The following is a 23,377-nucleotide window of genomic DNA, read 5'->3' on the forward strand; positions in this document are numbered from 1 at the left end:
ATGAGAGGGGGGAGGGTCAGAGGGAGAAGCAGACACCCCGCTGAGCAGGGAGCCCGATGTGGGACTCGATCCCAGGACTCCAGGATCATGACCTGAGCCGAAGGCAGTCGCTTAACCAACTGAGCCACCCAGGCGCCCTATTTTTAACTTTTTGAGAAAACTCCATGCTGTTTTCCACAGAGGCTGCACCACTTTACATTCCCACCAACAGTGCAGGAAGGTTCCTTTTTCTCCGCATCCTTGCCAACACTTGTGATTTCCTTTTTTAAAAAAAGTTTATGTTTTTTTAGTCCTCTCTACACCCAACGTGGGGCTCAAACCTGCAACCCTGACATCAAGAGTTGCATGCTCTTCTGACTGAGCCAGCCAGGTGCCCCTATTTTGTTGAGCATTTTAATGGTGAATGGATGTTGAGCTTTATCAAATGCTTTTTCTGCATCTATTGAGATGATCATGCGGGTTTTTTCTTCTAATTGGTATCATTGATTGCTTTGCATGTACTGAACCATCTTTGCATCCCAGGGATAACTCCCACTTGGTCGCATTGAATGATCCTATTAAAATGCTGTCCATTTCAGTTTATTAGTATTTTCTTGAGAATTTTTGCATCTAGGTTCATCAGGGATATTGGCTTGTAGTTTTCTTATCTTACAGTGTTTTTGTCTAGTTTTGGTATCAGGGTAATGCTGGCCTCCTAGAATGAATTCAGAAGTGTTACCTGTACTGTTTTTTAGAAGACTTAAAGAAGGACTGGCATTAATACTTCTTTGAATGTTTGATAGAATTCATGCATAAAGCCATTTGGTCCTGGGCTTTTCTTTGTTGGGAGATTTTTTTTTTTAAAGATTTATTTAGTTAATTGAGAGAGGTCAGGGAGGGGCAGAGGGAGAGGGAGAGAGTCTCAAGCAGACTCTGTCCTGATCATGAAGCCCAACACAGGGCTTGATTCCACCACCCTGAGATCATGACCTAGGCCAAAACCAAGAAGAATCTGGTGCTCACCTGACTGTGCCACCCAGACACAGATTCAGACTGATTATTGATTCAGTCTCCTTATTTGCTATTGATCTGTTTAGGCTTTTTATTTCTTCTTGATTCATTTTTGGTAGTTTGTATGTTTTAGGAATTTATCCCATGACCTTCTTTACAGAAATAGAAAAAACAATCTTTAGACTTCTATGGAACCACAAAAGACCCCAAATAGCCAAAGCAATCCTGAGCAAGAACAAAGCTGGAGGCATCACATTTCTTGATTTCAAAATATATTACAAGGCTATTGTAATCAAAATAGTATGGTACTAGCCTAAAAACAGACCTATAGACCAATAAAACAGAATAGAGAACCCAGAAATAGGTCCGACATCTACAGTCAACTGATCTTTGACAAGGGCACCAAGAATACTCAATGGGGAGAGGATAGTCTCTTCAGTAAATGGTGTTTGGGAAAACTGGATTATCTACATGCAGAAGAATGAAAATGAACCCTTATCTCACACCATATTAAAAAAATCAACTCAAAATAGATTAAAGACTTAAATGTAAGACCAGAAACTGTAAAACTACCTAGAAGAAAATACAGAAAGCTTCTTGACATTGGTCTGGACATTGATTTTTGGATATGACATCAGAAGCATAGGCTATGAAAGCAAAAAAAATAATAAAATAAAAATTGACAAGTGGGATTGCGTCAAACTAAAAATCCTCTGGGATGCCTGGCTGGCTTAGTCGGTGGAGCATGTGACTCTTGATCTCAGGGTTGTGAGTTTGAGCCCCATATCGGGTGTAAAGATTACTTAAATAAATAAAATCTTTAAAAAAAACCCCACACAACCCCCCAAAACTAAAAATCTTCTGAAAAGCAAAGGAACTAGTCAACAGAGTAAAATAGCAACTTATGTAATGGAAGGAAATATTTGCAAGCCATATATCTGACAAAGAGTTAATATCCAAAATTCATAAGGAATTGTTATAACTTAGTAGCAAAACCCCATTAAAAGTGAGCATAAGACCTGAATAGGCTTCTTGAAAGAAGACCTACAAATGGCCAAAAGGTATATGAAAATGTGTTCAGCATTACTAATCATCAGGGAAATGCAAATCAAAACCATAATCAGCTATCTCCTCACACATTTTAGAATAGCTGTTATCAGAAAGACAAATAACACATGTTGGCAAAGATGTCTAGAAAAGGGAACCCTTGTACACTCTTGGTGAGAATGTAAATTTGTATAGCCAATCGGGAAAACAGTATGGAGGTTCCTCAAAAAAAAAAAAAAAAAACCTCAAAAAACTAAAAGTAGAGCTACCGTATGATCCAACAATTCCACTTCTGGCTGTATATCCAAAGGAAATAAAATCAGGATTTCAAAGAGGTATCTGCACTCCTATGTTCATTGCAGCATTATTCACAATAGCCCAAATATGGAAACAAGCTACATGTCTGTTGATGGAAGAATGGATAAAGAAAATGTGGTATATATAAACAGTAGAATTAAACAATATAAACAGCCATGACAAAAAATGGAAATCGTGCAGTTTGTGCAAACATGGAGAAAGCTGGAGGACATTATGCTAAGCAAAATAACTAGATGCAGAAAGACAAATACTGCACGATCTTACACGTGGAGTTTAAAATAGTCAAACTCCTAGAAATAGCAGAATGGTGGTTAGCTGGGACTCGGGGGAGGGGAAAATGGGTGATGTGGGTCAAGAGGCACAAGGTTTCAGTTGTGTGAGAAGAATAAGTTTTTGAGAACAAGTGTACAGTGATGTGACCATAGTTGACAATGTTGTATTGTGTATTTGAAATTTACTAAGAGGGTAGATCTTAGCGGTTCTCACCCCACAAAAGGAAAAAAAAAAAAAAGGAAAATCGTGACTGCTGGAGGTGACCTGTGGTGACTATTTCAAAATGTATGCAGGCAAGATGGTGGAGGAGTAGGAGACCTGGATTTCGTCTGGTCTCAGGAATTCAGCTGAATAGGGATCAAACCATTCTGAACACCTACGAACTCAACAGGAGATCGAACAAGAGAGTAGCAACAACTCTCTGAACAGAGAAGCGACCACTTACTGGAAGGTAGGACGTGCGGAGAAGTGAATCCAAGGCAATATTCGGGAGGATAGACGGCGGGGGAGGGGGCCTCTGTCGGCCACTTCTGGCAAGTGATAGAGCCGCAGAGCACAAAATCGGAACTTTTAGACGTCGGCTCCGCAAACAGTATGGAGGTTCCTCAAACAGTTGAAAATAGAGCAACCATACGATCCAGCAATTACACTACTGGGTATTTACCACAAAGATACAAATGTAGGGATCCGAAGGGGTACGTGCACCCCAATGTTTATAGCAGCAATGTCCACAATAGCCAAACGGTGGAAAGAGCCAAGCTGTCCATCGACAGATGAATGGATAAAGAAGAAGTGGTATATATACACAATAGAATATTATGCAGCCATCAAAAGGAATGAGATCTTGCCATTTGCAATGACGTGGATGGAACTGGAGGGTGTTATGCTGAGTGAAATAAGTCAATCAGAGAAAGACATGTATCATATGACCTCACTGATATGAGAAATTCTTAATCTCAGGAAACAAACTGAGGGTTGCTGGAGTGGGGGGGTGGGAGGGATGGGGTGGCTGGGTGATAGACATTGGGGAGGGTACGTGCTATGGTGAGCGCTGTGAATTGTGCAAGACTGCTGGATCACAGGGCGCCTGGGTGGCTCAGTTGGTTAAGCGACTGCCTTCGGCTCAGGTCATGATCCTGGAGTCCCGGGATCGAGCCCCACATCGGGCTCCCTGCTCAGCAGGGAGTCTGCTTCTCCATCTGACCCTCCCCCCTCTCATGTGCTCTCTCTCTCTCTCTCTCATTCTCGCTCTCTCAAATAAATAAATAAAATCTTTTAAAAAAAAAAGACTGTTGGATCACAGACCTGTACTTCTGAAACAAATAATGCAACATATGTTAAGAAAAAAGAAAAAGAAGAAGATAGCAGGAGGGGAAGAATGAAGGGGAGTAAGTCGGAGGGGGAGACGAACCATGAGAGACGATGGACTCTGAAAAACAAACTGAGGGTTCTAGAGGGGAGGAGGGTGGGGGATGGGTTAGTCTGGTGATGGGTATTAAAGAGGACACATTCTGCGTGGAGCCCTGGGTGTTATGCACAAACAATGAATCATGGAACACTACATCAAGAACTAATGATGTAATGTATGATGATTAACATAATAATAAAAAATTTTTAAAAATGTTAAAAAAAAAAAAAAGTCAGCTCCGCTGAGGGACGTCGCTCCAGTGGCTAGGCTGGGGGTGGAACCCTCGTGGGACAGTGTGGTCTCAGGACCCTCGGGGTCACAGAAAGACCGGGGGAGCCTGAGTGCGGCACAGCTCCCAGGTATCGGAGCGGAGAAGCCGGCTGCAGAGACGGAGCCGAGGCGCAGGCTCTCAGCTCGGGGTTGCCATAAACTGTGATCCGCGGCCCAGTCGGGCCACTGCTCCTCCAGCAGGGAGTCAACAAGCGGCAGAGCCGGGGAGACTCCCCTTCCTCCCCCAGGAGGAGCGGCGCGGGAGCGCACCGCAGGGATCTGCTGGGTTTGGAGACTCCACACGGGATCAGGTGCCAGAGATAGAAATGATCGGTCACAGGCCGGGTGAGCATGGAGTGCGGCCGGAGACCAGGGAGACGGGAGTGACTGCTTTTCTCTGGGGGCGCACTGAGGAGCGGGGCCCCGAGTTCTCGGCTCCTCCGGGTGGAGATTGGGAGGCCACCATTTTCACCCTGGTCCTCCAAAGCTGTACCCAGAGCTTGCAGGGAACAAAAGCTCCCGAGAGCAAAGCCGAGCAGCTTGCTTAGCCCAGACCGACAAGGGCGGGGCAGTTCTGCCTCCGGCAAAGACATTTGGGGACCACGGCAACAGGCCCCTCCCCCAGAAGATCAGCAGAACAGCCAGCAAGCCAAGACCAAGTTTACTGATCAAGGAGAATGGGAGAACTCCAGCACTAGGGGAATACTGCACATAGAATTCATGGCTTTTTTTACCATGATTCATTAGTTTTTCAAAGTTAATTTTTTTAACTGTTTTTTTTTTAATTTTTTTCCCTTTTTCAACCAACATCTTATCAATCCCCTTTTTAAAAAAACATGTCTTATTTTTCATTTTTAGAGTCATATTTTATCCCTTCATAGTAGTTACCCTTATTTTTGGCATGTATATGTAAGTTGTTTTCTCTTTAAAATTTTGAGATACAGTTTCTTCTAACAGATCGAAATATACCCTAAATCACTCGTGTATGTCTTTGTTCTAGTCTCCTGCCTGATCACATTCTCTCCCTTTTTTTTTTAAATCTTCTTTCTTTTTTCAAACAACTTATCAATTCCTTTTATAAAATCTTTTATAATTTTCATCTTTACAGTCGTCTTCCATCCCTTCATTGTATCAACCCTTATTTTGTACATATATAAGTCTTTCTTCCTTTAAAATTTTAGGAGGCACTTTTTTCTAACAGACCAAAATATGCCCAAAATCTAGTGTGTGGCACTGATCTATGCACTAGCCTGATCATATTTGATCATAGTCTGGTTTTTTTTGTATTGTTCTGTTTTTGTTTTTATCTTTTTCTTTTTCTTTTGTTTTTCTTTCTTTCCCTTTCTTTTCCCCTGGTTTCAGGTCTTTTCTGATTTGTATAGAGTATATTTGCTGGGGACGTTGTTAACCTGTTAGCATTTTGTTCTCTCATTCATCTATTCTCCTCTGGACAAAATGACAAGACTAAAAAAATCACCTCAGCAAAAAGAACAAGAGGTAGTACGATCAGCCAGGGACCTACTCAGTACGGACATTAGTAAGATGTCGGACCTAGAGTTCAGAATCATGACTTTAAAGATACTAGCTGGGCTTGAAAAAAGCGTGGAAGTTATTAGAGAAACCCTTTCTGGAGAAATAAAAGAACTAAAATCTAACCAAGTTGAAATCAAAAAGGCTATTAATGAGGTGCAATTAAAAATGGGGGCACTAACTGCTAGGATAAATGAGGCAGAAGAGAGAATCAGTGATATAGAAGACCAAATGATGGAAAATAAAGAGGCTGAGAAAAAGAGAGAGAAACAACTACAGGATCATGAGGGCAGAATTTGAGAGATAAGCGATACGATAAGACAAAACAACATTAGAATAATTGGGATCCCAGAAGAAGAAGAAAGAGAGAGAGGGGCAGAAGGTATATTGGAGCAAATTATAGCAGAGAACTTCCCTAATGTGAGGAAGGAAACAGGCATCAAAATCCAGGAGGCACAGAGAACCCCTCTCAAAATCAATAAAAGTAGGTCAACACCCCGACATCTAATAGTAAAACTTACGAGTCTCAGAGACAAAGAGAAAATCCTGAAAGCAGCTCGGGAGAAGAGATACATAACCTACAGTGGTAGAAACATTAGATTGGCAACAGACCTATGCACAGAGACCTGGCAGGCCAGAAAGGACTGGCATGAGATCTTCAGAGCACTGAACGAGAAAAATATGCAGCCAAGAATACTATATCCAGCTAGGCTGTCATTGAAAATAGAAGGAGAGATCAAAAGCTTCCAGGACAAACAAAAACTAAAGGAATTTGCAAACACGAAACCAGCCCTCCAAGAAATATTGAAAGGGGTCCTCTAAGCAAAGAGAGAGCCTAAAAGCAGCATAGATCAGAAAGGAACACAGACAATATACAGTAACAGTCACCTTACGGGCAATACAATGGCACTAAATTCATACCTTTCAAAAGTTACCGTGAATGTAAATGGGCTAAATGCCCCAATCAAAAGACACAGGCTATCAGATTGGATTAAAAAACAAGACCCATCGATATGCCGTCTGCAAGAGACTCATTTTAGACCCAAAGACACCCCCAGATTGAAAGTGAGGGCGTGGAAAACCATTTACCATGCTAATGGACACCAAAAGAAAGCTGGGGTGGCAATCCTTATATCAAACAAATTAGATTTTAAAACAAAGACTGTAATAAGAGATGAAGAAGGACACTATATCCTACTTAAAGGGTCTATTCAACAAGAAGATCTAACAATTGTAAATATCTATGCCCCTAACATGGGAGTAGCCAATTATATAAGGCAATCAATAACAAAAGCGAAGAAACACATTGACAACAATACAATAATAGTGGGAGACTTTAACATCCCCCTGACTGAAATGGACAGATCATCTAAGCAAAAGATCAACAAGGAAATAAAGACTTTAAATGACACACTGGACCAAATGGACTTCACAGACATATTCAGAACATTCCATCCCAAAGCAACGGAATACACATTCTTCTCTAGTGCCCATGGAACATTCTCCAGAATTGATCACATCCTAGGTCACAAATCAGGTCTCAACCGGTACCAAAAGATTGGGATCATTCCCTGCATATTTTCAGACCACAATGCTTTGAAACTAGAACTCAATCACAAGAGGAAAGTCGGAAAGAACTCAAATACATAGAGGCTAAAGAGCATCCTACTAAAGAATGAATGGGTCAACCAGGAAATTAAAGAAGAATTAAAAAAATTCATGGAAACCAATGAAAATGAAAACACAACTGTTCAAAATCTTTGGGATACAGCAAAGGCAGTCCTGAGAGGAAAGTATATAGCAGTACAAGCCTTTCTCAAGAAACAAGAAAGGTCTCAAATACACAGCCTAACCCTACACCTAAAGGAGCTGGAGAAAGAACAGCAAATAAAGCCTGAACCCAGCAGGAGAAGAGAAATAATAAAGATCAGAGCAAAAATCAATGAAATAGAAACCAAAAGAACAGTAGAACAGATCAAGGAAACTAGGAGCTGGTTCTTTGAAAGAATTAACAAGATTGATAAACCCCTGGCCAGACTTATCAAAAAGAAAAGAGAAATGACCCAAATCAACAAAATCATGAATGAAAGAGGAGAGATCACAACCAACACCAAAGAAATACAATTATAAGAACATATTATGAGCAACTCTTTGCCAGCAAATTAGATAACCTGGGAGAAATGGGTGCATTCCTAGAGATGTATCAACTACCAAAATTGAACCAGGAAGAAATAGAAAACCTGAACAGACCTATAACACCTAAGGAAATTGAAGCAGTCATCAAAAATCTCCCAACAAACAAAAGCCCAGGGCCAGATGGCTTCCCAGGGGAATTCTATCAGACATTTAAAGAAGAGTTAATACCTATTCTCCTGAAACTGTTCCAAAAAATAGAAATGGAAGGACAACTTCCAATCTCATTTTATGAGGCCACCATTACCTTGATCCCAAAACCAGACAAAGACCCCATCACAAAGGAGAATTACAGACCAATATCCTTGATGAACATGGATGCAAAAATTCTCACCAAAATACTAGCCAATAGGATCCGACAGTACATTAAAAGGATTATTCACCATGACCAAGTGGGATTTATCCCTGGGCTGCAAGGTTGGTTCAACATCCGCAAATCAATCAACGTGATACAATACATTAACGAAAGAAAGAACAAGAATCGTATGATCCTCTCAATAGATGCAGAAACAGCATTTGACAAAGTACAGCATCCTTTCTTGATCAAAACTCTTCAGAGTATAGGGATAGAGGGTACATACCTCAATATCATAAAAGCCATCTATGAAAAACCTACAGCGAATATCATTCTCAATGGGGAAAAGCTGAGAGCTTTTCCCCTAAGGTCAGGAATGCGGCAGGGATGTCCACTTTCAGCACTGCTATTCAACATAGTATTAGAAGTCCTAGCCACAGCAATCAGACAACAAAAAGAAATCAAAGGCATCCAAATCGGCAAAGAGGAAGTCAAACTCTCACTCTTTGCAGATGATATGACACTGTATGTGGAAAACCCAAAAGACTCCACCCCAAAGCTGCTAGAACTCATACAGGAATTCAGTAAAGTAGCAGGAGATAAAATCAATGCACAGAAATCAGTGGCATTCCTCTACACCAAGAGCAAGACAGAAGAGAGACAAATCCAGGAGTCGATCCCATTTACAACTGCACCCAAAACCATAAGATACCTAGGAATAAATTTAACCAAAGAGGCAAAAGATTTGTACTCAGAAAACTATAAAATACTCATGAAAGAAATTGAAGAAGACACAAAGAAATGGAAAAAGGTTCCATGCTCATGGATTGGAAGAACAAACATTGTGATGATGTCAATGCTACCTAGAGCAATCTACATATTCAATGCAATTCCCATCAAAATACCATCCACTCTTTTCAAAGAGATGGAACAAATAATCCTAAAATTTGTATGGAACCAGAAGAGACCCCGAATAGCCAGAGGAATCTTGAAAAAGAAAAGCAAAGCTGGCGGCATCACAATTCCGGACTTCCAGCTCTATTACAAAGCTGTCATCATCAAGACAGTATGGTACTGGCACAAAAACAGACCCACAGATCAATGGAACAGAATAGAGAGCCCAGATATGGACCCTCAACTCTATGGTCAACTCATCGTTGACAAAGCAGGAAAGAATGTCCAATGGAAAAAAGACAGTCTCTTCAACAAATGGTATTGGGAAAATTGGACAGCCACATGGAGAAGAATGAAACTGGACCATTTCCTTACACCACACACAAAAATAGACTCCAAATGGTTGAAAGACCTAAACGTGAGACAGGAGTCCATCAAAATCCTAAAGGAGAACACAGGCAGCAACCTCTTCGACCTCAGCCGCAGCGACTTCTTCCTAGAAACATCACCAAAGGCAAGGGAAGCAAGGGCAAAAATGAACTACTGGGACTTCATCAAGATAAAAAGCTTTTGCACAGCGAAAGAAACAGTCCACAAAACCAAAAGACAACCGACAGAATGGGAGAAAATATTTGCAAATGACATGTCAGATAAAGGGCTAGTATCCAAAATCTATAAAGAACTTATTAAACTCAACACCCAAAGAACAAATAATCCAATCAAGAAATGGGCAGAAGACATGAACAGACATTTTTCCAAAGAAGACATCCAAATGGCCAACAGACACATGAAAAAGTGCTCAACATCGCTTGTAATCAGGGAAATCCAAATCAAAACCTCAATGAGCTACCACCTCACACCAGTCAGAATGGCTAAAATTAACAAGTCAGGACATGACAGATGTTGGCGGGGATGCAGAGAAAGGGGAACCCTCCTACACTGTTGGTGGGAATGCAAGCTGGTGCAGCCCCTCTGGAAAACAGTGTGGAGGTTCCTCAAACAGTTGAAATTAGAGCTACCATACGATCCAGCAATTGCACTACTGGGTATTTACCACAAAGATACAAATGTAGGGATCCGAAGGGGTACGTGCACCCCAATGTTTATAGCAGCAATGTCCACAATAGCCAAACTGTGGAAAGAGCCAAGATGTCCATCGACAGATGAATGGATAAAGAAGAAGTGGTATATATACACAATGGAATATTATGCAGCCATCAAAAGGAGTGAGATCTTGCCATTTGCAACAACGTGGATGGAACTGGAGGGTGTTATGCTGAGTGAAATAAGTCAATCAGAGAAAACATGTATCATATGACCTCACTGATATGAGGAGTTCTTAATCTCAGGAAACAAACTGAGGGTTGCTGGAGTGGTGGGGGGTGGGAGGGATGGGGTGGCTGGGTGATAGACATTGGGGAGGGTATGTGCTATGGTGAGCGCTGTGAATTGTGCAAGACTGTTGAATCACAGATCTGTACTTCTGAAACAAATAATGCAACATATGTTAAGAAAAAAGAAAAAAGAAGATAGCAGGAGGGGAAGAATGAAGGGGAGTAAGTCGGAGGGGGAGACGAACCATGAGAGACGATGGACTGTGAAAAACAAACAGGGTTCTAGAGGGGAGGAGGGTGGGGGGATGGGTTAGTCTGGTGATGGGTATTAAAGAGGGCACGTACTGCATGGAGCCCTGGGTGTTATGCACAAACAATGAATCATGGAACACTACATCAAGAACTAATGATGTAATGTATGGTGATTAACATAACAATAAAAAGTTAAAAAACAAAAACAAAAAAATGTATGCAAATATTGGGTCATCAGGTTGTATACCTTAAATAGATACAGTTTTTGATTGTCATTTATACCTCTGTAAAGCCGAAAAAAATCCTAAAATATTCTCTCAGGTACAGGTTCTGTTTTTATTGTGGTGAATTCCACATAACATAAAATGGACGGATTATTTTAAAGTGTGTATGACTCATTGACATTTAGCACATTCACAGTGTTGTACAACTCTTTCCTCCTCTCTCTCATTTCAATAGATATAAATATTATAGAGAGATGGGCGCCTGGGTGGCTCAGATGGTTAAGCATCTGCCTTCGGCTCAGGTCCTGATCCTGGGGTCCTGGGACTGAGTTCCGCATTGGGCTCCCTGCTCCTTGGGGAGCCTGCTTCTCCCTCTCCCTCTCTCTCTGTCTCTCATGAATAAATAAATAAAAAATCTTTAAAAATAAAAAATAAATATAGAGAGATATAGGATATCTCTATGTATATTTGGGTGTAATAATCTGTTAAAAGAGAGGTGCGTTATTTGTAAGAATCATCAGAAGGGGAGGTTTTCTGGAGACAGTGTGTGGAATCCTAACGATCTCTTTTTTTGTTGTGTTTTTTGTTTTTTTAAATTTTTAAAAAATTTTATTTATTTATTTGAGAGAAAGAGAACACATGAGCAGGGGGAGAGGGAGAAGCAGACTCCTCGCTGAGCAGGGAGCCCGACGTGGGACTCGATCCCAGGACCCTGAGATCATGACCTGAGCCGAAGGCAGATGCTTAACCGACTGAGCCACCCAGGCGCCCCAGCAATCTTTGTTTTATGTCCTATTGAGCTTGAGTGATTCCTTTGCTGTAGGTTCCGTAGGCTTTAACCTCTACTGGCAAGAATAGTTGAGAAGGGAGGCTCTGCAGCCATGCTGGTTCGGACCTAATTCCTACTTGTCACTCACCTGTCCTGCAACTCAGGCAAGTTGCTTCATCTCTCTGAGGCTCAGTTTCATTATCTGTAAAGGTAAGCTATTACATCTAGCCCACAGCATGCTACGAGGATTAAATGAGCTGGTGGGAGTTACTTTGCACAGAGTAGAGTGTTCAGGAAAGATGATCTGTCATCAGCGTGCCCAGCATTATTCTAACATGTAGCATCAGCATCTGAAATGACATGGGGTATTTTTTGCCTCAGGAGAGGAGACCATTGTCTTTGGGTGGTGCTCACAACCTCTGGACCAGTGAGGTGGAGCAGGAGGGAAGGACCAGGTGAGCCAGGATCATTTTTTTCCCTTTGGCTCTGTAAAGAGAGGTGCTGACTTAGCAGGAAACATTTCTAAAATTTAATTTAGTTAGGTGGCTGGAGAGTGTCAGTCTCTTGAACAATTGAGCTGGTCCTGAGTCCCTAGGAAAGAAAAGAAATTGTTTCTCTGAGAGTTTCTATTAGTGTCTTGCCATAGAACATTCTCACACTCCACTGACCTCTTCGCTTTTACCAAGCCTTTCAGATGATGTCACCGGAACTTCAGCGGAGGTGGAACTTTCTGGTACAGTGGCCATGGGGTGTGTTTTGCTATAAGTTTCCTAAGAGACCATTCGAGGAAGCATCGGTTCATTATTTTCCCACAGCATGATGTCATTAGGGAAAACCATATCTGTGACTTAAGTGCTTCCAGGGCTTGGGAACCAAGTGTCAAGTGGGATGACAAGTCTTGTCTGTCTAGATGGCACTTCCTATTATTCTCCATAGGAATCCTTACGTTTGGCCAGCCTGTGGCCAGATACCATGCTTTGTTGTTTCTGGCCATGCTAGAATTTTTATGGCCATTTCGCCCTTTGTGGGTTTTCATAGTCTCTGGTTTATAAAGCCACCTGTTCTTTCCTTTTTTTCTTTTATTTCAAATATGATTTTTATAAGGGTAAGAGGAATTTTATTGTAATCTGTTTGAATGGCCCCAGAGAAATGAATGTATAATTGAACACAGTCCAACTGTTGGTACTGTTTCTTTTTTTTTTAATATTTTATTTATTTATTTGACAGAGAGAGACACAGCGAGAGAGGGAACACAAGCAAGGGGGAGTGGGAGAGGGAGAAGCAGCCTTCCCGCGGAGCAGGGAGCCCGATGCGGGACTCGATCCCAGGACCCTGGGATCATGACCTGAGCCGAAGGCAGATGCTTAACGACTGAGCCACCCAGGCGCGCCCTGTTGGTACTGTTTCAACGACCAATGTGGACTATTACTAGAGATTTGTGATAGGCCACTTTCAAATGCGCCTGTGGCTACAATCAGATAAGGAAACACAGGAATTTTAAGAAACACAGCTAGGGAGTGCATTTTATAAGCGAAGACCCCCTTTCAAAATGCAATAAGGTAAGTGGGACTGAGGCTTGGAAACCGGAGGGAAGAGAGATTTCTAGAACCTGAAGAGTACTGGAGGGAGTCAAGGGGGTCTGATTCTGTTTCTTGATTGCTCACTAACTCACCGAGTGGCATGGGTTAGGCAGTTTTACCTTTCTGGGCCTCGTTTCCTCATCTGTACAAAGACAGGATTGGATAACATGAACACCATGATCCCTTCCAGTTACAAACATCGGTGTTCCAGTAATTTTATAGAGGAAAAAAAAATAGAACAATTTCGTTAAAATTGGGTGGACAGAAAAGGTAAGGATTAGTGCTAAAGGGGAACTGAACTGCCTATTTTTGAGATTTTATAAAAATTAGCTTAGAATGGCTATTTGCGTTGCCAAGTGTCAGTAAATACAGGATCCTGAACCTTGAGCCAACAGTAGTTCTCAGGTCACATTTTACTCTTTATTTTTTCGTCTAGTTGCAAAGAAAAAAAAGAAAACCCCACGTGTTTAAACAGTATTTCACAATTTTCAATTTTTAAAAATTATTTATTTCATTTAAAAAAAATTTTTATTTATTTGAGATAGCGAGCATGAGTTGGGGGAGGCATAGAGGCAGAGGGAGAAGCAGACTCGCCACTGAGCAGGGAACCTGATCGATCCCAGGACCCCGGGATCATGACCTGAGCCAAAAGCAGACGCTTAACCGACTGAGCCACCCAGGCGCCCCAATTTTCAATTTTTTAAAATATAACAACCCTTGAGGTCAGACATGGATTATTATCCTGTTTCTATCTTTTCTTTTTTAAAGATTTTATTTATTTGACAGAGAGAGACACAGCGAGAGAGGGACCACAAGCAGGGGGAGCGGGAGAGGGAGAAGCAGGCTTCCCGCCGAGCAGGGAGCCCGATGCCGGGCTTGACCCCAGGACCCTGGAATCATGACCTGAGCCGAAGGCAGACGCTTAACAACTGAGCCACCCAGGCGCCCCTTAAACTACAATTACTTTAGAGAGCACACAAACGCACCCCCAGCGTTCTGACTCCATATTCTATCTCCTTTTCCTCCTTGGCACTTGTCTCCATCAGAGAGACTAAATTTTTGGTTAGTCATTTTTGTCTAGCTCCTTCCACTAGAATATAAGCTCCAGATGGGCAGGATTTTTGTCTGGTTTGTTCAATGTTAAATTCACAGCTCCTCGAACAGAACCAGGTCCATAGCATCTATTCTGTAAATATTTGTTGAATAAAGGAAGGAAGAAAGACTGAAGAGTAAGGAGTTAGGTGTGAACGTGGTGGGATGGCCATCGTAAGGGCAGTGAAACTCGGACAAGGGGAAGCAACTTGCCTGAGAGCAAACATGGCCGCTCCCCCCCCCCCCCCCCCCCCCCCCCCCGCCGACAAGATCAAATGGAACCGTGCAAACCTGAGTGGCAAGGCCCTGGGAGACAGGATATGGTGATGTGCTGGATTGTTAAGAAATGACCGAATGAGATTCTAGTAATGTGCCCGTGTCTTTTGACCTCTAGGGTGGTTTTTGCTGTAAGTGATCTGTAGGTAGACTGTGATACTGTGATTTATAAGAAATACGTATTTTGTCACTCAGATAACCAAAATATATTTTTCATATATATATTTGGTCTTTGGCAATTCTTGGCTCACAGATTCCTAAAACCCTTGTAATCTCCTAAGTGATAAAAGCCATCAAGGTATCTTTTGCTATGTTAATGAAGCCACTTTGGGAATGCAACTAAGGATGGGGGGCTGGTTGCCAGTGGAGCCAACCACCTGATTAGAGGGGAGGGGGGAGGGGCTGGAGCTTGACTCTATCACCAATGGCCAGTGATTTAGTCAATGAAGCCTCTGTCAAAGTCCACAAAAGGACTGCGTTTGGAGAGCTTCTGGGTTGGAAATTTGGGTGGAAATTTCTGGGTGGAAATTTGGGGAGAATGGAGTGCCTGCAGAGAGAATGGAAGCTCCGTGCCCCTTCCCTGTACCTTGTCCTATGCATCTCTTCCATCTGGCTATTCATCTGTATCTTTATTATATCCTTTAATGAACTGCTACCCCTAAGTATTCCCCTGAGTTTGTGTGAGCCCTTCTAGCAAATTAATCGAACCGAAGGAGGGGGTTGTTGGAGCCTCTGATCTACACTCGGTCGGTCAGAAGCACAGGTAAAAACCTGGCCTTGCAACTGGCCATGGGAGTGTGTCTGTGTGTGTGTGTGTGTGTGTGTGTGTGTGTGTGTGTGTGTGTGTGTGTGTGTGTGTGTGTGTGTGTGGTGGGGGGTAGGGAGGGAGGTTCCAGTGTGTGTGTGTGTGTGTGTGTGTGTGTGTGTGTGTGTGTGTGTGTGGTGGGGGGTAGGGAGGGAGGTTCCAGTCTTACAGGACTGAACCCTTAACCTGTGGGATCTGAAACGATCTTTGGGTAGTGTCAGAATTGAGTTAAATTGTAGGACACCCAGCTGGTGTTGCAGAGAATTGCTTGTTTGGGGGGGAAAACCTCCACACATTTGGGGACCAGAAGTGAAGTGTTTTGCAAAGACGATTTCCAGGTGGGAAACGGTGGTCTTCTAATGCAGCAACCTATAAAAGTAACTAAACTGTACTACACGTATTTTCAAGAGAAAAAGTTACAGTAAAACTTAAGCGATTTGTTTGGCAATATGGAAACAGCTGGGAGTCTTTTTAAAAATTACTGATGCGGGGGCGCCTGGCTGGCTCAGTCGGTAGAACATGCAACTCTTGATCTCGGGGTTGTGAGTTCGAGCCCCACGATGGGTGTAGAGATCACGTAAATAAACTGAGGGGCGCCTGGGTGGCTCAGTCTTTTGAGCATCTGACTCTTGATCTCAGCTCAGGTCTTGATCCTCAGGGTCATGAGTTCACACCCCGCGTGGGGCTCCACGCTGGGCAGGGAACCCACTTACAAAATAAAATAAAATAAACTTAAAAAAACCCCCTGATGCCTGGGTCCTATTTGTAGAGATACAAATGTAATTGTGATGCTAGTGTGCGGACTGGGTTAAGAGTCACCGGCTTGGAACGCAGGAGTAGGAATTTGGGAAGACAAAGTAGGATTCAAACCACATGTCTCTCACTTGCTAGCTGCTATGGTTTGGAGTAACTTAATCGTTCTGAGCCTCAGTTTTCCCATTTGTGAAATTAAGGTCCTGGACCCAACAGGAATTTTGTAGGGCTGAAATGAGACAAGGTCCATAAACTCTAGACCCCTGGTGCCTAAAGCACGGAAGCACGTGGTAAGTGACAGCTGCTATTATCGTTATTATCATTACTGTCATGGCAAATAATAGTAATATTATTAGGCCGAATAATGATTTTTCCCTCTGTATTTAAAATAATGGCTACTTTGAATTTGTTGTCGAAAACCGACCTCGGGGCTTTGGAGCCAAAATAGAATGCCAAGACAGAGTTTGGGATAAAGAACGACAAGAGCTTTATTGCGTAAAGGAGGCGGCAGCACCCCGTGGCCTTCAAAACCAGGAGGCCTTCCCGGAGGAAGGGGCCTCTGGGGGGGGGTTAGGGAAATACAGGATCTAGCCGGTTTTGACAGGAATTGTGTGCTACCTGCCAGCCTCCTCTGTCCGGCCTTTAGGGTTTCTGAAACAAAAGGCTAAGAAGGGAGGAGGGGAGGTTTGAGGAAGAGCGCCAAAAGGTAATTTTAAAAATCGAGCTTCTCTGAAGCCCTGGTGCAGCCATTTTGATTTTTCTTCCGCTCCGTGATGTTCAGCCGTTTCAGGCTGAGTGTATGAGGAATTCCCAAATGGCGCGGCGGGAAGCCATGGGACTGTCTGGGTGCAGGGAGGGAGGGAGGGAGAGAGAGAGAGAGAGTGAGAGAGAGAGAGAGAGAGAGAGAGAGAGAGAGTGTGTGTGTGTGTGTGTGTGTGCGTGTGTGTTTTCGGGGGAAGGTTGCCTATGGTTGAAGACTGACTGCAGTGTGGAACAGAGATGCCCGGAGCAGGCCTGCCGTATAGTTCTGTTCTAGAAAAGTCTGAATTACGGAAGGGGGGAGCTTGACAAATCTGTTGTCTCCTTTCTCTTGTATTCCTGGAACAGGACAAAGAAAACAAACTTTTTTGCATGATAAAAAGTGGCCATTTGACCATCGAGGACCCAAATATTCTACCCTTTTTGCTTTGGGAGCTGGAGGAGCTTGTGGTAATTGAGCTCAGGGAAGGGTGTGTGTGGGGGGAGCATGGTAGAGGGAAACAATGACTCAGATTTCAAAATGTGCATTTCAGCTGGAGGTAAGATTCTTAAATGTGGAAACATTGGCAACAAAGTTTCTTTATTTTTTAGGGTTTTTTTTTTTTTTTTTTTTTTTTTTTTAAATAATCTCTACACTCAACATGGGGCTGGAGCTCTTGACCCAAGATCAAGAGTCACATGCTCTTCTGTCTGAGCCAGCCAGGTGCCCCGAGCAACAAAGTCTTATTAGAAGTAGTTCAATACTTATTTGTGTTGGTAAAGAATGCATTCACCATGGGGCGCCTGGGTGGCTTAGTCTTTAAGCGTCTGCTTTTGGCTCAGGTCATGATCCTGGAGTCCTGGGATGGAGCCCCGCCTACGGCTCCCTGCTCAGCAGGGAGTCCGCTTCTCCCTCTGCCCACTCATTCTTTTCTCTCTCTCAAATAATAAGTAAAACCTTTAAAAAAAAAATAAAAAGAATGCATTTACCCAAATATCAAAAAGCTGGAGTTGGCGAATGAAGAATGAGAAGCAACAGAGGATATTGTGGATACCTTTATTTAGGGCATTCTTCAAAAACAAGGTCCTTCTTAGGCATCAACTATTTTATTTATTTATTTTTTAAAGATTTTATTTTTTTGACAAAGAGACAGTGAGAGAGGGAACACAAGCAGGGGGAGTGGGAGAGGGAGAAGCAGTCTTTCTGCTGAGCAGGGAGCCAGACGTGGGGCTCGATCCCAGGACCCCCGGGATCATGACCTGAGCCGAAGGCAGACGCTTAACAACAGCCACCCAGGCGCCCCTAGGCATCAACTATTTTAAAAAATAAATTTCAATTAACTTCTTGTTTTTTTTTTCTTTAAAGATTTTATGTATTTATTTGACAGAGATATAGTGAGAGAGGGAACACAAGCAGGGGGAGAGGGAAAGGGAGAAGCAGGCTCCCTGATGAGCAGGAAGACCTTTGCGGGGCCCGATCCCAGGACCCCGGGATCATGACCTGAGCCGAAGGCAGACACTTAAAGACTGAGCCACCCAGGCGCCCCTAACTTCTTGTGTTTTGAGATGGGGGCAGGGGCGCCTGGCTAGCTCTGCTGGAGGAGCATGAAACTCCATCTCAGGGTCCTGAGTTCAAGCCCCACCTTGGGGGTAGAGATTACTTAAAATAAAAATAAACTTAAAAAAAGAACACAATGGAGCAGAATCAAATTCCAAATCAAAGAGTATATCATCACAGCTTAGAGAATAATTTCCACTAAAATGACTTAAAATTCATTTTATAAATCATGCTTCTTAGGATATTAGACCTCTGCCTGTAGAAATATTGGAAGAATATTCCTTCCTAATCTAATGGAACCAATTTTCCTAACAGCATCTTCCATAATTTTCCATAGTTATTACTCAAAACATACAAACATAACACATTGCTGGTAATACATCTCAAATAGGATGGAAATGAGCTTACACATCTTCCATGTGGGTGATCATATATTTTTCAAATGCCTTTTGGAAGCGACACGGAAAACTTTGTGAGCCTGTTTTACCAGAGATAAGGAGGAAAGCTAATTAAGACCTTAGACACCTCTTTGGGGAGTATTATAAGGCACAATATGCTTTTAATTGGGTTTTGCTTCACTTTTTAACAATAATCCTTTCCATCTCCGTGTTCAGGCAGTCTTTCAGTTTCTTTCAAAATGATGTGCATTTGATCTTTGTTATCAATGACACATGACAAATCGCCTTTTGTGTCAAATAAAATAATTTGGGAGAAATTGACAGACCTTATTTAGTAAACTCTTCTAATTTGCATTTAGTGGTTTCTATTAAACACAGCTACCCACGGCTACGTTGCTAATCGTTAGCAACATCTTATGGGACCTTTAGCCTGGCTGCTGACTGGAATATTTTCAATTACAAATCACTTAAGGTCCCCAACCCTCTGCCTCTCCCCCTCCCCGACTTCAGCGTTAGGATAAGTATCTTCCCCTTATTTGGTGCTGATGGAACTTTGCAAGTTTGAGTTAATTTCATCACATTCAGTACTAGAGCGAACGCCTGTCATTTTCCGGCACCCAGAAGAATACCTCGCGTAGGCACGATTGCTCTACAGCCCACTCAGTAACATGAGTAATGATCTTTAAGTGAACCATATCAGGACTGTAGGGGCTTTGGGTAATTTAGACAAGAAAATTGGAACAAGTGTGCATTTCTCTAAAAATGTTACTCTGATTTTCTCCTTAGTGGGACTACATAATCCATTAATGCAAAATCCTCTCAGAGGGCCAGAAAGTTTTTTTTTTTTTTTCACCAAGCCAGGGAGGGTGCATGCCTGGTGCATATAGTCTGTGTGTGCCTGTGTGTGGGTATATATGCATATCTCCCGACACTGGGATGGTAGATGGGCAGTTTCCTTTCAGACCCATGAATAATATATACTGGACAGAGGAGCACAGATGATCTTTTTCTTTTTTTTTCTTTGAAAGCCTAGATGATGTTTTTCTACTGTTTGTGAGGGACACAACATATTCCTGAGATGACTGACTGTTCTTTGCACCACCAGCTTCTGATGCTCTGCCATCTTGGAATTAAAACCCTTTAGGGGGAAGGATATTTGTCCTACATTGACTGATACCCTACTCAGCACCTGTGACAAAGAGAGGGAAACCAGGGTTGATTTTTTTTTTCTCCTTTTACAGTGAGTCATTCTAGAAGAGGGAATCTCAAACCCCGAAGAGGAAACCTCAACAGGTAGAGGATCTTGATTAGGGGGAAGAGACTGAGAGAGAACTTTAGATATTTTCTAATTTCATTTTTATCTCAAAGATTTAAGTGTTTCTAGTCAGAGGCTAGAAAGAGTAGACCACAGTATTGGGTGACCATCAGGAGACAGAAGCCAGTGTAGATTTTGGGGGGCTGTAACAGGACCCCTATTACATAAACGAGCTGGAGAAATTGCTAGAAACCATCTCTGTTTGGGGCTGAGAACTATTTCCATTTTCTACATTTCCTCTTGTTTGTTCCCCATAAGGACCTTAGGAAGTGAGCTGTGCCAAAGGCAGTTATCCCCATTTTATAGATGACAAAACTGAGGTCCAGGGAGTTTACGCAAGTCACATAGCTGGTCTGTGGCCCTATCAGGAGTGCTTTTATTTTCAGTTCTTTTGTTGGTTACAGCTATAACACGAAATAACTTGTGTTCACCTCTGAGTTTTTTATTTTTTGTTATTTTTTAAAGATTTTGTTCATTTATTAGAGAGAGAGAGAGAGAAAGAGCACAAGTAGGGGGAGCAGCAGAGGGAGAGGGAGAAGCAGGCTCCCCGCTGAGCAGGGAGCCTGATGCGGGGCTCGACCCCAGGACCCTGGGATCATGACTTGAGCTGAAGGCAGACGCTTCACCGACTGAGCCACCCAGGTGCACGCCATCCTTTGGGTTTTTAAAAAAAAATTCGATCAAGAAGGATGAGGAACTTAGTCTCCTCCCTGTCCCCCTCCTTTCCTGATTTTTATTTATCGCTGTGTAGTAAGCAATGCCTGTTGACTGTGAGGAAGTCACTTGCCTGTGCCCTGCTCTGGTTTTCTCATCTGTAAAGTGACAGTTGGGTCAGATGCGCTCCAAGTTTCCCTTCAGCCCTGATCTTTTATAATTAAGAGCTGATGGGCACAGTCTCCGAATCATTGATACAGTATCTGGTTCTGTTTGCTACATAGTTACTGCAGTGGAGATATCACCGCATTCTGAACATGAATCCGTGAAGAGTTAATGCTTAAACCTGGACCTCAGGGTAGCGACTGTGACTTGCACGAGAAAGAATTTTCAGGTTTCTCTGTCCAGTGACCTGCATCAACACAAGTGATCCAGAAAACTGCTGTTCATGCTACATTAGGACGGGACTGCCCCATCACCGGTGATGCTAAGTGTTCGTGATAATCCCTGAAGGAAAAATGGAAGCACATTTGTCCCTTCGATCCATAATTGGCCTGACACTGAGTCCCAGAGTCCATGCACACCAAGTCTCTGTCGACTGGTACTAAGTGCTGCATGTGCCATCTTATCAGGCTGTGATGGGGCTGATGTGCCCTTTTTGCCTAGAACTATTTTCATCCTCTTGGCTTTAACCTTCATAAAGGGGATAACTCGGGCAGATTGCGTTGTGCCAGGGCTTAGTTAACGAAGATGTGTTGTCTTTTTCAGAAGCCCGGTAGGGCAAAAAATACCTTGTTAGCCACTCGTATGCTTGATAGGAAACAAAAAAGCCATCTGGCTAATAGCCACGTCACACGTGGGCAGTGTGGTGGGGTGGAAAGAGCACAAGACAGACTGTTCTGGATTGAAATCCCAGCTCTGACACTTTCAAGGTGTGTGACCTTGGGCAAGCTATTCAGCCTCTCAGAAACCTATTTCCATGTCAAATGAATATGGTAATGCCAATTTCTGAGGGATGTTCTAAAGAGCTTCTAGCATTGTACCTGCAACAAAATAGTGCTCAATAAGTGGGAGCTATTTCATTGAGGAAGATACAATATCATGATAGCGTTTCTGCAGTATCTGGGATATAGCATTCAAACATTTTTAGTTAAATGAATGATTGAATGAGCAACAATAATATGAAACAGATGGCAGGAAACTGATCACCTCCAAGGGCTTGTGACTTGCTCAACTACCAAGTAAGTTGGCAAAACCAAGAATCCCACCCACATCTCTGATGCAAGTGCTTGCTAGCACTGTCTACCTTATTGTTCTATAGCTATTTTGTTACCCCCAATTTAGGAGCACTTGTGTTTCCAAAAACCTGTAAATCACTTCTTTGCTCTATGAGGTCCCTTTTCTAAGTAGGGTAAATGGGATAATCTTGTTTGTTCATTCAACAGTTTTGAGTAGAAGAGCAGAGAATTTAAAGAAAGACATGGATTGGAGGGTCCCTCTGAGGTCACAGCCTCTGCTGAGAGCCTTTATTCAGTGTCTATTTTGGGTATCAATAGATCCTTCTAGAATAGCCCTCGGTATTAACTACGACACTGAGGCATCCACCTTCTATTTTTTAGTAAGCTTACTCTCCCCAAAGAAGAAAAATAACATACATTCTCTCTCTAACGTGCTTGCCAAGATCCATGTTCTTGATTAAACTAGCCCACTTTTCCTGCTGGTAGGAGTAAGGAAAAGGGGATTCTTTTGAACTACACAGGGAGGGGAGCCCCACTTTGGACTTTACAGTAGCTTATTTCTACTAGTTATTCTGTTTGTTTTTTTTTTTTAAGATTTTTACTTTTAAGTAATCTTTACACCCAACATGGGGCTCCACCCTGCAACCCCAAGATCGAGAGTCTGCCGGCTCTTCCTACTGAGCCAGCCAGGTGCCCCTCTTTGTTTCTTCTTAGCCTGACAACAGGCAGGTTTCACCTACTGAGCTCACCTATGGTCTGACTGTTGCTGACACTGAGCGCTCTGGAGCAAGGACCCTAGGCTACTTCCCGTGGCCATTTGGTGAGTCAGCAACAAGGCTTTGATTAGAACTCCACATTCCTGAGGTCTGATCTTGTACTCACCTCAGTACTATGACAGATGACAACGGGAAATAACAAGATTCATTTGAAGATTGTGGGTTCTGGGCTTCCAGACCCTGGAGATTAAAAAAAGAAATCCATTAGCTTAACGAGTTAAGATCCAAAGTGATAACTGCGTTCTCTGTTGAGTTGAAAAACACTTCCTTTGCGGGCACCTGGGTGGCTCAGTCAGTGAAGCACCCGACTCTTTTTTTTTTTTTTTAAAGATTTTATTTATTTATTTGAGAGAGAGATAGAGAGCACGAGAGGGAAGAGGGTCAGAGGGAGAAGCAG

The sequence above is a fragment of the Eumetopias jubatus genome, unplaced genomic scaffold (genome assembly GCF_037043125.1).
Source record: "Eumetopias jubatus isolate StellerSeaLion01/CBP00866 unplaced genomic scaffold, mEumJub1_p1.0 scaffold_11, whole genome shotgun sequence".
Lineage (NCBI taxonomy): Eukaryota > Metazoa > Chordata > Mammalia > Carnivora > Otariidae > Eumetopias > Eumetopias jubatus.